The sequence below is a fragment of the Acanthopagrus latus genome, chromosome 21 (assembly GCF_904848185.1).
Source record: "Acanthopagrus latus isolate v.2019 chromosome 21, fAcaLat1.1, whole genome shotgun sequence".
NCBI lineage: Eukaryota > Metazoa > Chordata > Actinopteri > Spariformes > Sparidae > Acanthopagrus > Acanthopagrus latus.
In genome coordinates, this window is record NC_051059.1 from 24949586 (window position 1) to 24966204 (window position 16619).

Sequence of the window (16619 nt, forward strand, 5' to 3'; positions counted from 1 at the left end):
GAGGGGAAAAAAGAATTAACTGTTCATGAAACCCTGCAACATTTTGACATGTTTTCCAACCCCCAACGCTCCAAATATTTGGCCACCCCCCCGTCTAAAACTACCGTACCAAAGCAGTGTAAATAACATGTCATTTTCATGCCTTTTGATCATCGAGCTATTCTGAGCGAACCTCCCGAGGTATTTTACGACCGGGGGAGCGAGGTGCAGAGGCGAGAGAGGCTCTGGTGTAATAATAAGCTGAGGTTTCTCTCTCTCTCTCTCTTTCACGTTTTAGGATTGAGGTTTTGAAAAAGAATAATAAAACAACTGTCAGCTAATTGGCAATAGGAGCGCACTGTGGAGGAATGAAAGAGGAGAGGGGAAAAAAAGAACAACAACAAAGCGACTCCACGAGGGAAATGCAGGAAGCTACGCTGTAAGCACACACACACACACACACACACACACACAGTTTTAAGGGCATTCTCCTGTTGCAGAACAAGCCCTCGTCGACTTCTTTTATGCCTTCACTGTTCAATTTTTCATTTATCTCTTCTTTCCCTGCGACACAAAGATGCACCACGTCTTAATGCCGCCGTAAGTCTCCGTCTGAAGAAGTTAACTTGGAGTGATGGCGGTCCGCAGCTGACAGCGCCGACCCAGACCTGACTCCTGCAGCAGCAGCAGATGATCTTCTAGCCTCTTTGTTTTAAAAGAAAATGCTGAAACGTCTGAGATGAGGGCTTGAAGAAGTGCAGAGGCTGCTGAGATACATCCAGGGAAATTAAATCTCACAGAGATTAATACGTACTGACGAGGAGTGCAGTTTTTTTGCAAGCTACGGTACGCTGGAGTCGAGGTGCGGTCGGTCCGTATCTGCTGTTTTAAACTTTTAAACACATTTGGTTGACATAGCTGTAGCTTCTGACTCCACATAGTGGGAACGTTTAATCTCCCAGCGCGTCGGAGCCGAGAGATATAAGCATGTTATCAATTAAAAACTAATATGTATGCTCCGCAGTGATACCAGCTGTCAGCTTTTCACACGTTGAAAGTGGTTGCATCATATTTGCTGTTTATTGCAGTTTTCATGGCGGTGTAAACAAACCCCTCTTGAATCCGAATCTGAGTGGAATCTGTGGAATCTGAGATTTGACTGCGGTGACGGATCGCACTGCGAGTCCTCCGGGGTGTTTACAGAAGGATGTGTTTAGAGGAAGGGTTGCCATGGTGACGAAATGTTCCCACCAACTAATAAGCTTGTAAACAAACCAAACCAGAGAGGAAACTGAATCTGTGCAGCGCTGCGTTAAAGTCACTGCTAATGCCAAACTGAACGCTTCCTGCTGCTGCAGCTTCACAGTAAAAGCATCTAACGAAAGGCGAATAGTGACTTTTATTGTGAAGTAGGCTCAGTCATAGGAAATGCAAAGTGTTTAACGAGCTGAGGTCTCACAGTTCTGGTTCAGTAACGGTAATATGAGGCATTTTTAGACAGCAGAGCACTTTGAAAAATAGTCGTATACAGTGTGTTGGGGTAATGCAGCAAGAAGGAGCAGGTAGGTTAAATTCTGCAGGCGACAGGTTGCACACCTCCAACTTCTCAGTGAGGTAACCAGCTCCTTTTCCATCATGATCGTTATCAGGTTCCTATTTGCACTCAATTTAAAACTGAAATATTGTCAGGCAGCCGCTTTCGCTTCTTTTGCTCTCACAACAAATCCTCCAACACGATCTTGACGCTCGTCACGTTATTAGTAAAAATGCGACTCTGCTGATGGCGCTGCTGTACGCCTTCAGTTGATAGTACATCAAATACAGTAAGCAGAGAAGACAACTACAACTTCCAAGGAAAATTTGGGCAAAATAATATTTGTGCTTTGTGGAAACCCTGGCTGTATTTTATATTGGATATTTGTGCCCATTCATTTGAATGAAAATTGCTCTTTCTGTTGCCCATTACATAACGCAGACTCGTGTGTCTGTATTTTCAGACTTTTCTGGATCTTGTCATTGTTTTACAAATGCACGTCTTGCATCTTGCAGGGTTTAAAAATCATTATGCAGAAGACTTCGCAGCGCCGTGTCCAGACATCAGTACATCTACGATGGAAGCCTGTTATTGCAGCAACAAGTACATCTTGAATTTTTAAAATTTCATACACATCTGACTGGCTCCTTCTCTTTTCGCAGTAGCAGCTGAGGCTCATGGGTGACAGCCAACCACTAGAGCACAAAAATGAGCGGGAACAAAAAAGGATTTCTGAAAGCACAGTTGAATTAATTAAAACTGATGGTCATAACATAAAACGGTCCTCAAATTAATACTGGCGATGTCTTTCAAATAAAACCTTCAAGTGAGGATTAGTGATGGGGAAAATAAATTCTGAGTACCTGACTGCAATCTTTATACGACAGATCCGAGAACTATGGATGAGATTTTTCTGGGGAAAAGAAAACTGTGTTTGACAGTGACGATCAATTATTATCATTCTGCGGCAGTGAGTCTGTCTGCGCTTGTGGGAGAGCCCAGCATCTGGGATGTCAGCGCCGGCATTCAAGTAACGTTTCTGAAAGAAACTAAAGCCAAGACAACAATAAGCAGGCTGCAGCTTTGTAAATCTGACAAGTCGTTCAGCGTCATTGGAGGCCGGCGCTCCGATTGTTCGAGACAGTTGTTCCAAGACAATTCAACATTTTATAGACTTTCTATTGAACGCGGTTTAAAAATGAAAAGCCGAGGCTGCTCACGGGCCATGGTTTTTGATGTTGGAATGATTTTATCTTGAAACAAGAAAGGATAAGTTGAACACCCTACAGATAAATCATGTCTCTGAACACACTGACAAAAATTGATTGTCAGTGTCTCTGTTATTATGTTTTTTAATCTCATTTCCTGGAGCGTAGAACAAGTTTCTCAGTATGGTTTATAACACCTGCAGTCTCATACCTGCACACACACACACACACACACACACACACACACACACAAGCCTGCCCATTCATGCACAGATATACAAACACACAGACAACATGAAGAAAAAAAAAAAGAAGAAAAGCTTTTCAACATTGTTCCTCCCTTGGCTCGAATGACACGAGCCATCACATGGAGGACACATTTGCTCTCTTCCGCCGTGGCTAATAATATGCTATCATCGGGCCGAAACCACAAATGCACCGCTCATGGCCATAATCTTGTTGTCAGCTGTCGCACACTGTGGATGACGTGCAGACACTCAAAGCCATTTGGCATGTAGGGCTGAGATCCCACAGCCCCAGCTTAATTGGATTTTGAAATGCGGCGTGTGTGTGTGTGTGTGTGTGTGTGTGTGTGTTCATCTGTGGTGTGTGCACATATGCATTGGCAGTCCAGCATATCTAAGTGTTTTCATACAGGGTGCATGTGCGCTCAGTTCTGACACATAAAACATGGCTGTCAGGTGGAAACCTCATGAATTCTGTCTCTTTCAGGAGCGGAGAGGAAACAGCCTTGATCTTTAACGGCTCGAGTTCTGAGTTTATCTAATTGATTCTGAAAGGGTTTCATCAGCTTCCCCCATCAGTCGGAGGAGGAAGAAGCAATGAATCCTTTACTTCAGTGAAAGAAGAGGAAAATAATACGAGTGAAAACCCTTCTCTCACAAATCGACTTGAGTAGTCGTGGTTTATCAGGACCTGATGTGAGCGAACTGGACTGAGGATGTGACGCTGTGACGCGGTACGAAACACGAGCAGACAATCTGGACGGATTTGAACAAACCTGCAGGTTATCCACAATTTTTTTCGAAGCACAAAAGCAACATTAAGCTGTCCATTAAACAACCATAACAGTTCATCACAGCCACATTTTGAGAACCGCACAATGGCGTCCTTCGATTCCAATTTTAAAACTCGTACCCAGTGCAAAAAAGATTGTTTTCTCTCTTTCTCTGCACCTCTTTGTTGTGTAACACACTGCACATGTGTATTTTTCTCTTTCCCAGAGATGAGTCCTTTATATTAAGATAACATACACATAATAATAACTTTTCATGGCACTGAAAAAGTAGTTAGAAACATATTGAACCTTCGTTGTTGTTCGATGGAGATGGACTTTGTTTGGAGTTCGAGGTGAGCTGTCAGCGTCGCGGAGGTTCGTTTTCTGGCAGCATATAACTTTTTCAGAAAATGAACCGCATGGGACGACTGTGCAAGCAGCTACCTGAGAGCCATATTTACCTTTTGTTTTGTTGGACGGCGACCTCAGTGGCCATACTTATTATATTGGCAGCACATGAGGAAGTCGGATGAAGAAGAATTAAGAGCGATTAAGTCCACAGAGGGAGGAAGACGGATGGGTCAAAGCAAAGGTCACAACGTCTTAAGCTATATACATTAGATACGCTACCTTTCTGTTACATAAGCAATATGTTTCATTTAAGCCAGTGATGTTTTCCTGAACCAAACCACAATTTCCAAACTGTGAGGGTAAGATGAAGGTCCTGCACGCCTGTCACTGTCACGCTGAGTGGCCTGAATGAAATAAACTTGGATCTTCTCACATTTTGTCCAGTGTTTTTGTAGCAGTCTCATTATGTGAGACTCTCTGGACTGACTGCGGTGGATTCAGATCAGCTGTGTGTGCCGGCTGTTGGAGACCGGCTCCTAATTAATGAGTGAGAGCAGCTTGGGACGTTCCCCCCTCAGCCAATCAGGGTGTGACGACGCCCTTCTGTGAAGGCTTAAGAGCGGCGGCGTCGTGCCCCGCCGCTGGTCTGATTCTGACCCTGTTCAGATTTCTCTGCTGGCTTTGAGGTTTTTTAGTTGAAGGGAAGTTGTGGCCATCAGAAGTCTCCGTTCCACCTGATCACCTTCATCTGGGCTGTGCTTATATGTGCCTTTCAATAGCCTGACGCCTGCAGGTTTCTTTTGTTCACCTGTGGAGGCATTTTGAATTTTTTTATCAAAGTATCACTGATAAATATGAACTTTTCTGTTAATATTTCTATGTTGTTTGGCGTTTTTCTGTTTTGACCAAAGCTCCAACACACATTCTGGGATCTCAGGTCATCTGAAGGATTACACATTCCTGTACTGATCTGAGAAAGTTCTGTTAAAACTGTTTCCTAAATGCATTGTGTCGTTTAGTTGAATCGAGCCTGTCGAGGATTTTTTGCCTGAACGTTTGAATGTGATGGATGTAAACGTGATCCTGCAAAGTGACCGTGAACTCCAGCAGCTAGAAAAACTGAAAGATTCCTTTTTTAAAAAAATGCACTACAAGAATTAATCAACATCTCGTTGCATTTACGATGTATTCAAATACACTTCAAATGTGTATTTAAGTGAACTCCTGCAGTAAATGTATGAAATCATCTAAAGTGAAAGCGGCCGTCGCACCGACAGCTGTGTGCGTTTTCACTTTCCTGTTCCCGGCGTGCATGTGTTCGCTCTTGCATGCATGCGAGTTCATAAACCCTAAAATGAAAGGTATGAGATAGCTGGGTGGAAGCTTGCCAGTGTGTGAGATAGAAGTGGACGCTCCGCTGCCTCTCGGAGAGACAAGGGAGCCGGCGTCTCGTCTGCATTCACCCAAACAGCGCTGCCGGGCCTCTCCGGAATTCGCCGTCCCCCTGTTGACTCCAAAACAGAAGTGTGCAAGCGAAACCTCCAGCAGGAGCTCCGCCAGTGACAGGTCTTCAGACTGTGATCATTCACGCTGTGGACGAAGAGGCTGTGTGATAGAAGATTGAATTGCTTGTTAAAAAAAAATAAAAAAAAATTGAGTGAATAGACCGGAGAAGTAACACACCAATTATTGAGGAAAAGGAAAAAGCATTTTTGACAGAGGAAATCAACTCACTTCATTTACATGCAGACGCCAGAAAATGTGAGAGACGGGAAACGACACAGTGTCGAGTTTTCAATCTGCAAAACCCTCCAAAAATCAGATGGTTTCAGCAGAATATTCAACAGGTTGTGGAACGTCTCCGTTTGGCTGCAGATGTGAAAATTAATTCACCGCAGAGTTTTGCTCTAATCTAAAAGAACAAATGGGGGGCAGAAAAAAAAATGTCCCAGAAAGAAAAGTTGAAAACTTTTCAATCTGCGATCGTTGACAGTGAAACGAAAGAAGCCGTGCTGGTGAACAGAATATTTAATAACACCCTCTAAACACCAGACGAGACTATAGACACATGAGCCGGTGTGACGCAGGATGGCAACACTTCTTCTTAAGCAAAGTTAAGAGTCCTTCCTCAATCAGCACCTTGTTTCCTAAAAGGAGATAATCCTCAACAGAACTGAAAGTGTTTATAGAAATGATGTTTTCCTGCCAGTGACCTCTTGCAGTTACTGAAAGAATAACTTTCCTCTCTATTTAACCTGGTTTCATGTCAAAACGTGTAATAAACCCGCCATGTCACCGTCACATTTGGCCTGAAAACATGAATATTTGTCCCGGCTGCCTAAACTTGACTGTACCTCAGCTCAGACAACACTCTGGAGAACATAACAACTACTACATATTGTAATTTATGTATGAGAACTGTAACTTCCTTCTCCGACTATTCACTCTGCAGAGAAAGCGCTGGAAGATTGGAATATAAATGGATCGGTGGGTGGTGGGGTGTACGAGGGGAAAGATGGAGACTTTTCCTGACTTTCCCGGAAGCCATCTGTCTGTTTGAGGAGTATGACTGCTGTCAGGTTTTCTGTGATAGAGACGTAGACAAACAGGAGGATCACAGCTCCTTATCGCTGCTCGTTCCTCCTCCCTAACAAGACAAACACCGGCAAATCCTGTCGTGTTGACCGTGTGTGTGTGCATGTGTCTGGGTCATGTGTTGTTGTTGTTGTTGTTGTTGTTGTTGTTGTTGTTGTTGTTGTTGTGATTAAAGTTTGACCAGAAATATGTGCATACTTTAAGACGCACGATCCAGATTGTCTGTTGAAGCCTCACTGCCGTGTGATAATCCAGCTCCCTTCAAAGACGGTTTAGCTGGAACAGAGATCATCATCGTCATCGCTGCAGACTAATCTTAAACACGAAGGGACGTCTACATCCATGTCAGGTAGAAATAAATCCAATTCATATTTACCAAATTTGTCATCCCCCCCCCTCGGCACTTTTTTGTTGCTAAAAATTGGATGTTTTTTTTCTCGTAGATTCCAGGTTTTCCAGGTTTGGCTGCATCAGTTCGGTGCACATATAACACTTTTTGTTGCCCCGAGCAGTTGGAATAAACACGGAGAGAGCTGTCAGGCCATCGTCAGGCTCATCTGAATGTGGTGTTTGGGTCTAATTGTCACGCTCCTGTCGTTTCTGTCTCCTCTTGCTGTGTTTTTTGGGGTTTTTTTTTATTTGTGGTGTCTTTGCATTTTTCACGGCTTCCTTCCTGTTTTTCCTGCCTGATTTTTATATATATTTTTTCCCCTCCACACCTGTCTTGCATCAGTCTCATTAGCAGTGTTCCTACTGTGTTATTCCAGCTCCTTCCCCGCTCTCTCGTTTCCTCCACCTGCACCACACACCCTCGTTAGTTTTGTATTTAATTCCAATCTTTAGTTCAGTGTTTTGCTGTGTCTCAATTCGGGGTCTGCATCCCTCGAAGGAGCGTTTGAAGGCCAGTTACATAACTACGCCAATCCGAAGGCTCCTCCAAATCAGGCCTTCTTTTCTCTCTTTTTGGAGGATGCACCGCTACGATCCTTCGTGGCCTCACATTTCCCAAGATTCTTTGCACACCCGAAAAAGACAGCAGAAATCGTGACGTAAGGGTAAAAACATCTGGTGACGCAAACAGAAAATGCTCCAAAGGTGAGACCGTCCCATTTAACAACGGCTGACGAGGTTAACAAGGTCTCTCTGAAGGACTCGCCTACGAAGACCGCAAAGGCCGGGTCCTTCTAAGGATGCAGACCCTGAACTGAAACACAGCAACTGTCTTCTTGCCTGTCGCTCCTGCGTTTGGGTCCAATTTCTTTGCTCTCAGCTTGAATTAAACGCAGTATTTACACACAACAGGTGAAGGGCAGCATGAAGAGGCGTCTGATGTTGTTCAATCAATGTTTAAGCTGCTGTAAGCTGCCGTTGTCCATTTTGCAGATCAGCAGTCCCCTTCTCTTCTTTCTACATCACCACATGATTGGACGTGATTGGTCGAAGAAGGCAGGGACGCCAGAAAATGTCTTCTCATACTGCACGAGAGACTAAAACAGAACTATTTAACAGTTATTCTTATAAGATGACATCACTTATAGAAGCCACATTATTGTGTTTGAGCGTAGAGGTTCATTCTTTCGGAAAAGTATAAAGCTGCAGAAGAGCGAGTGAAACATTATGTTAATTGTGCACACAAATTATTAAATGGAGGGAGCAAATTACTAGTTAGTGCGCTTTGGTTTGTACGTTTTTGAAAGCATGAATTACTCCCACCGTTCTGCGTGTTGACTGTCTGTCTGCAGCCTGCAGCTTCAGGCTACTGTGGCGAAACACAACACAGCCGAAACTCAGTGGAGGCACGCAGAGTCTCCTCGTGACACGAAGTCATCAAACATCAGCTGTGTGATGTTTACCTCGAGTCAGCAGCGCTAACGTAACCGTAAGAGTTGAAGCATCAGACTGTACAACGAGGTGCCATCAGAGCCTCGCAGTGATCCGCTGGGGTTAAAGAGATTAAAAACGCTCCTCTGTGAATTTGTGTTTAATTCATACTAAATTGGTTGCGTGGGGAAAGTGACAGCTGCGAGGCATTCTGGGTTCGGAGTTCACTGTCAGTGCATGTTGTTACCATAGCAACCACAAGCCGAGCCGAGCCGTGTTCGTCGACGATGCTGGTGCTGGGTATTTTGCAGGCGGAGGATGAGGAGGAGGTATAATGACCCTTTTTTTTTTGTTTTTGTTTTTGTCCATGAAGTTAATCAGTCGCCGCTGTGCAACACGTGAAGCAGCGTCCGTGAACCTTTCACACAAGAGCAGATGTTTAAAAGCTGCATCATCAATGTCTTCTAATACAATGACAGTATTTTTCTCAACTATTTTTTTTTTTTTTTTTTAAAGGTTTTAATGTCAGTTTAGAGGTGCATAAAAGCAGTGACGGAATGTGATTTAGAACATTTACTCGAGTAAAAATCTCTTAACATTTATTTTTTTCAAGTGTATCCAAGGTCAACAGTTGGTTCAACTGATACTTCAACTGGCTACAGATTTTTATTCATTTTATTTTTTGCCTTTTTTAATGTATCATTCTGAATTAAATATTGACAGCACAATCTCTGTATAGATTGTTTGTTTGCCTATAAGGCCGGAGATTCGGCAGCAATCTCAGTTTTTCTGTGCTAGTTGCTTTTCCGCTTGGCTGAATTTATTTTTTTTATTTTTTTTAAAAATGGCAGACAGAAAGCGTAACTATTGCGCAAACCAGAAGAGGAGGTGTTCGATCCACTCGATGAAGAAGGGAGAATGACTGACTGGCCGTGTCTGAATCAGTTCCCTCGTTTATGTGTTTCCTCAAACCACCCAGACAGACATGACAGTTCAAAACCGCTGTTATTTCTACCAGATCGGTCAGTTACACAAACCTGCCTACTTGTTTCTCTGTCAAATTCAGATTCTTACAGTTGTTTTTTTTGCTTTGGACAGCAGCCAGGCTGCAGGCGGCGGCCCTGCTGCTGACATCATCATCCATACCTGCAGTAACACCTGTCTGTTTCCAGCTCTGAGTTCATCTATTGCTCAGAAAATGACTTTTGATACATCAGTACGTTTAATGAGATACTTTTACTTGAATCCTGTCTGTGAGGGAGCACCAATAACACTCAAACGCAGAGATATCACACAACTCATTACACTTACTGTGCACATCAGGCTTTATGAGTGTACGTATGCATGGAGGCACCTGTGTGTGTGTGTGTGTGTGTGTGTGTGTGTGTGTGTGTGTGTGTGTGTGTGTGTGTGTGTCCGTATAAAGTCAAATATAATGAGACCTCCCTCAGCCTCGGATCTGCTCAGTCACTGCAAAAGCAGAGACAGAGAGAGAGAGACGGCATCATCTGCAATTCAAATGAGCATTTCGCTGATTAGTTAACGGAGCCAAAAGGTCCTAATACAGTCAAGTAATGACTGAAATGCAATTTCCATTCAATCAATGTTTTTATTTATAATGAGCGATATGGAACTCTGCAGCAAAGCAAGAGGACAGATGGAACTTTTGCAAATGCTCTCTTAAGCGAACACGCAAACGAGCACACGCGCCCGTTTTGCTCTGAGTGCGAGATAATTGGCAAGATATGGGGCAAAAAATGTCTTTTGCTGCTGAGCCTAATTAGGGAGAGAACATTTTCATAGCTGCCAAACAACAGTAGACAAACCAAAGGTGCCCTATAAAGAATCTGTGGCTTCATTATAATGTGACAACACGGAGTTCATCTGTTGCTGCCGACAGAGGAGCGACTGCGACAACCCTGACAGCCAAAGATCAGGAATGCTAATGTGAAAAGTTCTCCTACAGATGAAAACTTGTAAAGAAGGGAAAAAAAAAATGTAAAAAGCAATAAAGGCTGGAACAAGGCTGCGGCGCGAGCATCACAGGAGATCAATACGCTGACGGTCGCTTCGATCGGTGGGAGGCGGTACTGGAGGAGTTTTGATGAAGCACCGCGGGTCAAAGGTCGCTGTTGGCATTGATCACTAACAGCTGAAGATCATCAGAGCGCCCGTCCTGCTGGATCAATGATGCATTTCCCCAAAAAATGATTTATGGAGGGCATTTTTTTTTTTCTTAGTAAAGGTTCCTCCCCATTTACAGCAAAATGACTGGGAGCAGGTAGTCCAAAAACAGAACCGTGTTCGGATGAATTTGCACGTCAAAAGAGCCAAAACATAACAAACTTTTCTCCACTTTTTTTGGGGGGGGTTGAAGTGGAAAATTTCCACGTCGAATTTAAAGAAATGAAGATGCTGCTGAGACAGATTTCTCAAATGCACCTTGACGTGGTGGTTCCTGCCTCCGCGTCTTCTCTCACAGGCAAAGAAAGACCAGAATATCAGATATAAAAATGACGTTTGAGTTCAGATCGCGGCGTGATGGGACATTTTTTTTATTTTTTTCATGTGTCCTGTCAGGGCGCCTTCACGAAGCCGTAACACTGTCACTGAAATCTTCAGATTTAAGTTATATACTCTGGTCACAGCCTCAAAATGTTTCTCTAACAGATTGAAACAAGCAGTGATGGACATTTTATTTTGCAGACATTTCAGAATTTGTTGTAAATCTCTGAAGCGATTGAATAAAAACGTAACTACAGATGGACCCTGACTGCCTGATTCAATAAGCAGCTGTAATTTCTGTTTTTATACATTTTAACTGCAAAACTAACTTTCTCATTGACATTGCAGGTAACCCAAATGACATTTTCAGGTAGATCTTCCTGGTTTTTTTTTCTTTTCCTGTATTAGCAGCACGGCTCCCGGGCGGCCATAACTGTCCAGAATATTAAGTTTGGAGTAAGTTTAGTAAAGCAGAGACGATCGATAACCTCAGAGGACGAGTCCGACTGACTTCGGCTATCCTTCGACTTTTAATGCCGCCATGAGATTGACATTTTTATCAAAATATATATTGTATAGACTGCAATAAACTTCAGTAAACTTTTTCTTTTCCCACTGAATTTGCAATAACTCTGGTGATTTCTCTTCCGTCCAGCTCCCCATTCTTCAGATTATTTGTAAATATCTGCAAAACTAATTATATTCCCACTGGCTGTACTTTGTGTCCACCGCTAAACATACCGATCGCCCCCTGGTGGCCGGCCGCAGGCACAAACGTGTTGATTTTGTAAAGTTTGGTTTTTAATTGCTGCTCTAAAAATTGGGTTCGATGTCATGACTGGCGATTGAGTCGGGGTTGGTGTCTGCGAGGGGAATCAATACCTCGGCCCCGATCACACCAGAGTTGAGATCAATCGACCATCTTTATACACAGTCAATCATAAATTCTGACAGAGATACTTGCTGTAGACTCTAGTCTGGTTATCAAAAGCACCTGACATTTTCTTTACTGGCATTTTCAGGATCTTATTTAGTCTCAGCTGTCTCAGCTGTGTGCCTCTGAAAACCAAATAACATTCCACCGATGTCTATATTTATCATACCATCGTCCAAAGAGAAGGAACTAATTACTGCCGGGGTGATTATTTGCTTTGAAAATGTCATACAGAGTTTTTTTGTTTTTTTTTTCAGGGAGGGGGGGAATTTACGGTAAATATGAGCCGCTCTCTGGGGGGAAAACACTGTCACATCAGCCTTCTGGGATTCATAAGGAAGAAATATGAAATGTGTTTTGTAGACTTCAGTATCTTCTCGTCTGAGCCGACGCAGATGGCAAACAAGACAACAAACAGATGTCAGCAGTTTAAGGTGACAAGAAATCAAAAAAATGGGAGCAACATTCGCACTCAACCAGAGGTTGTTATCAACTTCAGCACGGCGGAGTTTTGTTTCTGTGGAGAGAAGTCTCGTTTCAGAGAGACAACGAGAGGACAGTGATTGTTTTCTACTGTAGCTCGAGAATCTGATGATGTGAAATCAATTAAGATGAGTTCTTCCTCCCATCTGCTTTAACTGACACTGTGCAGAACTCTGTTGTGCTGTTGGGAGATGACACAACATTTTTTCACAATAAATAATGAAGCTTCCCCCCGGTGCAACTTCGGTTTACCCTCAGGATCTTGAGATTTTACCACAAACGCTTCATGGAGGGCGCGTTGCAAAACATGTAATCAACCCGAGAGGAGGAACAAATCACTGAACTCAGGCGAGGGATGAGGGTTCAGAACCAGATTCTGATCCATCGGATTCAAGTTGCAACACAATGACATCAAATTCGCGTCAATCATTTCAGCTCATCGACCCTGTTCTCATCAGCAGCACACAGCTGATTCCAGAAAATAAATCTCTTGTGAAACTGAACAGCAGACAAATATAATCAGCGACTAGCTGGTGAACATAGTGGAGCGTTCAGCAGCTGAGACAATTTTTCTTAGCAACACTGAAGGAAGAGAGAATATTAGACCAAGGCTTCATCCGCCAAGTGAGCAGATAACGTTTCTGCAAAACAGACACGTCCATGGTTGACATGAGTATTAAACGCTGCATATCACGAACACGTTATGTGCTTACTAGCCACTTTTCACTGCAAGATCCAGGGAAAGGTGGCGGTGTTATCTCAAGCCAATGGCTGCCAAACGGCCAACAGAACCACTGGATATTTTTAGGGACATTTGGTGGCGACAAAAACAGCCATTTTAAACCAAAACATGACGTGTTTCTTACCCTAACCAGGTGGTTTCTGTGCCTAAACCTGACCTGAGCATCAGCACAGAGTCGTGACGAGAGAAACGGAAAATTCATCCGAAACAAACCTGAAGTTGCAGCTCAGTTTTAACTGCAGAAATCTACTCAACCAACATTTACTCTGGTGATCAGGTCGACCACACTGGGTTTGCAAAGTGATTATATGTCGGTGTTTTTATAATCTGTTGTGCTGCAAGGTCGGTCTACTCGAAGTAGTTTCTGGAAGTTTGTTTGGTTTGTGTGCAGTTTTACTCAACAACATGAAAACTGTTCAGATGAGGACTGTGAGGAGAGAATAATAATAAGTGTGTGTGGTGTAGATCCAGATGTGGGTCTTGCGAATGTTGGTTTTGTATGTGTGTGTGTGTGTGTGTGTGTGTGTGTGTGTGTGTGTGTGTGTGTGTGTAACTTTTTGCATAAATTTCAATGCACTTACTATTGATTGTGACTGCATCTGTTTTGGCATGAATCCTGATGCAGATGGAAACATTCTGGAGGTTTTTATCTTATAAGAATGATAAAATATTGACTTCTGCGCAGCCTTGGCAGAGGGGTATGTGATTCCTGGTCTCCTCCGTATTTTTTTTTTCCCTCTGAATCTGTTTACAAGAGACTTGTCAAAAAACAATTGCGATTCCTCCACATCTAACATTTGCGGTGTTTAACAGGACGAGTCCCGCTGAGATCAGGCTTGTGAGACCCGTCCTTGAAAACAGCAGATGCGCTGACAGACACACAAGAAACCAGGAAAAGACAATTAAAGCGACGAAGCTCGAGGAGAGAAAAAGAGGAGCGACTGTTGAGAAATTAGAACAGAACAACATGCATTATTCACTTTTTTTTTTTTTTTTTTCTCCACGAGCGGGAGCAGAACAAACATGCGGCGCTGGCTTCAGGTGCAGCAGCGAGGCTTCTGATTGAACGTGTTTTACTGTATAACAGTGAGCAATGATAAAAGTGCATTAGTGAGACGGATCTGTCCTGGAAATGAAGATTAATTAGACAAAGAAATGCTGCTGGAGATGAACGTGCTGTTGATGGAGGAGCTTTTGGCGTTTTTTTTCCTTCTTTCTCCCCCTCCTCAGCCTACTTAAAATTCAACGTCAAACGGCGCCGCTATTGGCCTATAATTACAACATCAGTCATTATTGATCATTGTCACTTTAATAAACAGCTCTCAACATTTTGAAGAATTTGCCTACGATAAAACACCAGGCGAGGAAGTCGGCCTCGCCGCATTTGTCTTCAGGACAACTCGATCAGCAGAATGGGCACAAAAAAAAAAAAAAAAAAAAACAGGAACTGTGAGATTCACAGAGCTCCAGAATCACATTCAAATTTTGTTTTTTTTTTAATTTATTTATATATTTCTTTTTGTAAACGGAGAGCGTAACAGCGGCTCGGCCTCAAGGATGCGCTGCCTTTGTTTGCATTGTTGTGTTGATGCGTGTGTGTGAAATAGCTGGGGGGAAATGTCAGTGTCATTCCATTATGTATCAAGGCAAAACACAGAAGGATATGAATTCCAGTCTGAGAAAAGTGTGTGTGTGTGTGTGTGTGTGTGTGTGTGTGTGTGTGTGTGTGTGTGTGTGTGTGCATACCCTTGTAAGTGCCTGCTCTCTTGTTTTTGAATACACAGAGCAGAGCGTGTTTCGGGGCAAAGGGTTTGTCTCTGCTTCTGTTTCCCGTCTGTCAGTAATTATTGTATCAGTACAGGGAGGCACGCAGATAATGTACAAAGGCTACAACCACCACGAGCATGTGATAGCTTTTAAAGTGCTGCTGAATGTGCGTGTTGATAGATGTGTTTACGGTGGTGATGGAGTCTGGATGCCATGGTAACCACGAGACTCTGATGCTGACGGAGGACGAAGCCTCCACCTGTGATGTTAGACTCCACTGCTGGATAGTAGCACGCAGGGTCAGAGCTCTCAAACATGATCTCAAGTAAAAGCACTTAGACTCCAATAAAGGATTATTCTCGCACAAGTACTCAGATCAAAGAAGAATATAGTTTTCTTTAAACTGGGTTAAGAATTACAACCCAGTCACCAGAATAAATATAGTCGAGTGCTCCTCTGCAGAATCACAGGGAAGTTCAAACTGAACGTTTCTTTATGTTGCAACTTTCTGTTCGTTCAGGTTGAATTTTTCTCTTTCTCCCTCGTCACATTGTTGAGCTTATGCTCTGCTTGGGTTTAGGCACAGAAGCCACTCAGGTTGGGTTTAGGAAAAGATTTCCATCCATGATCGTGGCGACTAAAACAGGTTGTCACCACAGCAACAACTGGAAATGAAACATCCGGTGTTGTGACTCGAGATTTGGTACAAACCTCGTTCGATCTGTGGTCTGCAGACACGTTACATTCTTATGTTTTATCCTGGGAACTGGGCTTAAAAATGACATTATATTTTGGAAAAAGATACATGATTTCTGAAACTGCTTTTACACTAAAAGATAACCTCAGGTAACAAATAAATCATATAAATACACGTCTCTATATATAACACTACTGCTTAAAAGTTTAGGAATACTTAGAAATGTCCTAAATTTTTTGTTAAAGACAAGGATTTTCTTTTCAGTTAAAACATTTCATTCATCAGAAATACAGTCCAGACATTATTAAGGTGGTAGATGATTTTTAATGGAAGTGTTTGCCACAGGTGTGCCAGGAACCTGCAGCATTAAAACAACCTAACAGGGAAACACCAGAGGGTGAAAATGCTTTTTAAAAAAAGAACAATTTAGAGTAATTCTGAATCCAGACGTCTCTTACTGTCCGACAAACTTGTGCTCGTTAACAGGCTCCTGAGGACCTGATTAGAAAAATGGACTTGCTATTGTGAACTGAAGGGATAAAAGACATTGGCAAGAGGTCCGTCCTCCACAGACGTAATTGGCAATAAGCCATCATTTGGATCAAGACGTATATCCTGCAGCCTCGGGGGCCGGTAAAGAAGAAACAATGAGGCAGCGTTAGACAGACGGAGGCAGCCAGGAGGACACCGAGGCAGAGCCAGCAGAACCCGCCAGCGTCTGATGATGCAGCGCTTTCACTTTCTAGAAAAAGACAAAGGGAGAGCTGCTGGTGGAAAACTGATGAGGACTTCTCAGAAACTCTAGAGTTTAAACATGGTTCGTTAGTGGATACTTCTTCTTTGGACATTTATGTTTAATTGAGTCTCAAGGTCTTCTGAAGATAAAACATTTAAAAAAAACACTAAAGCATCTCTTTAAGGACGCGTGAGATGATACCACACAGAACTGCTGTCCCTGTCTCAGATTTAGTTTTGTGTTTTTTAA

The 16619-nt window shown here is 43.0% G+C and overlaps 1 long non-coding RNA gene across 2 annotated transcripts; it reads left to right on the forward strand.

Moving 5' to 3' along the window:
• Nucleotides 1–8735: 8735 nt before the first annotated feature.
• Nucleotides 8736–11273, forward strand: LOC119011390. Of its 2 annotated transcripts, none has more exons than XR_005072181.1 (3): nucleotides 8736–8835; nucleotides 9358–9528; nucleotides 9605–11273. It is a non-coding gene; the product is annotated as an uncharacterized LOC119011390 (long non-coding RNA). The 2 variants fall into 2 exon arrangements; XR_005072182.1 differs by having other exon boundaries at nucleotides 9608–11273.
• The last annotated feature ends 5346 nt before the right edge of the window (nucleotides 11274–16619 follow it).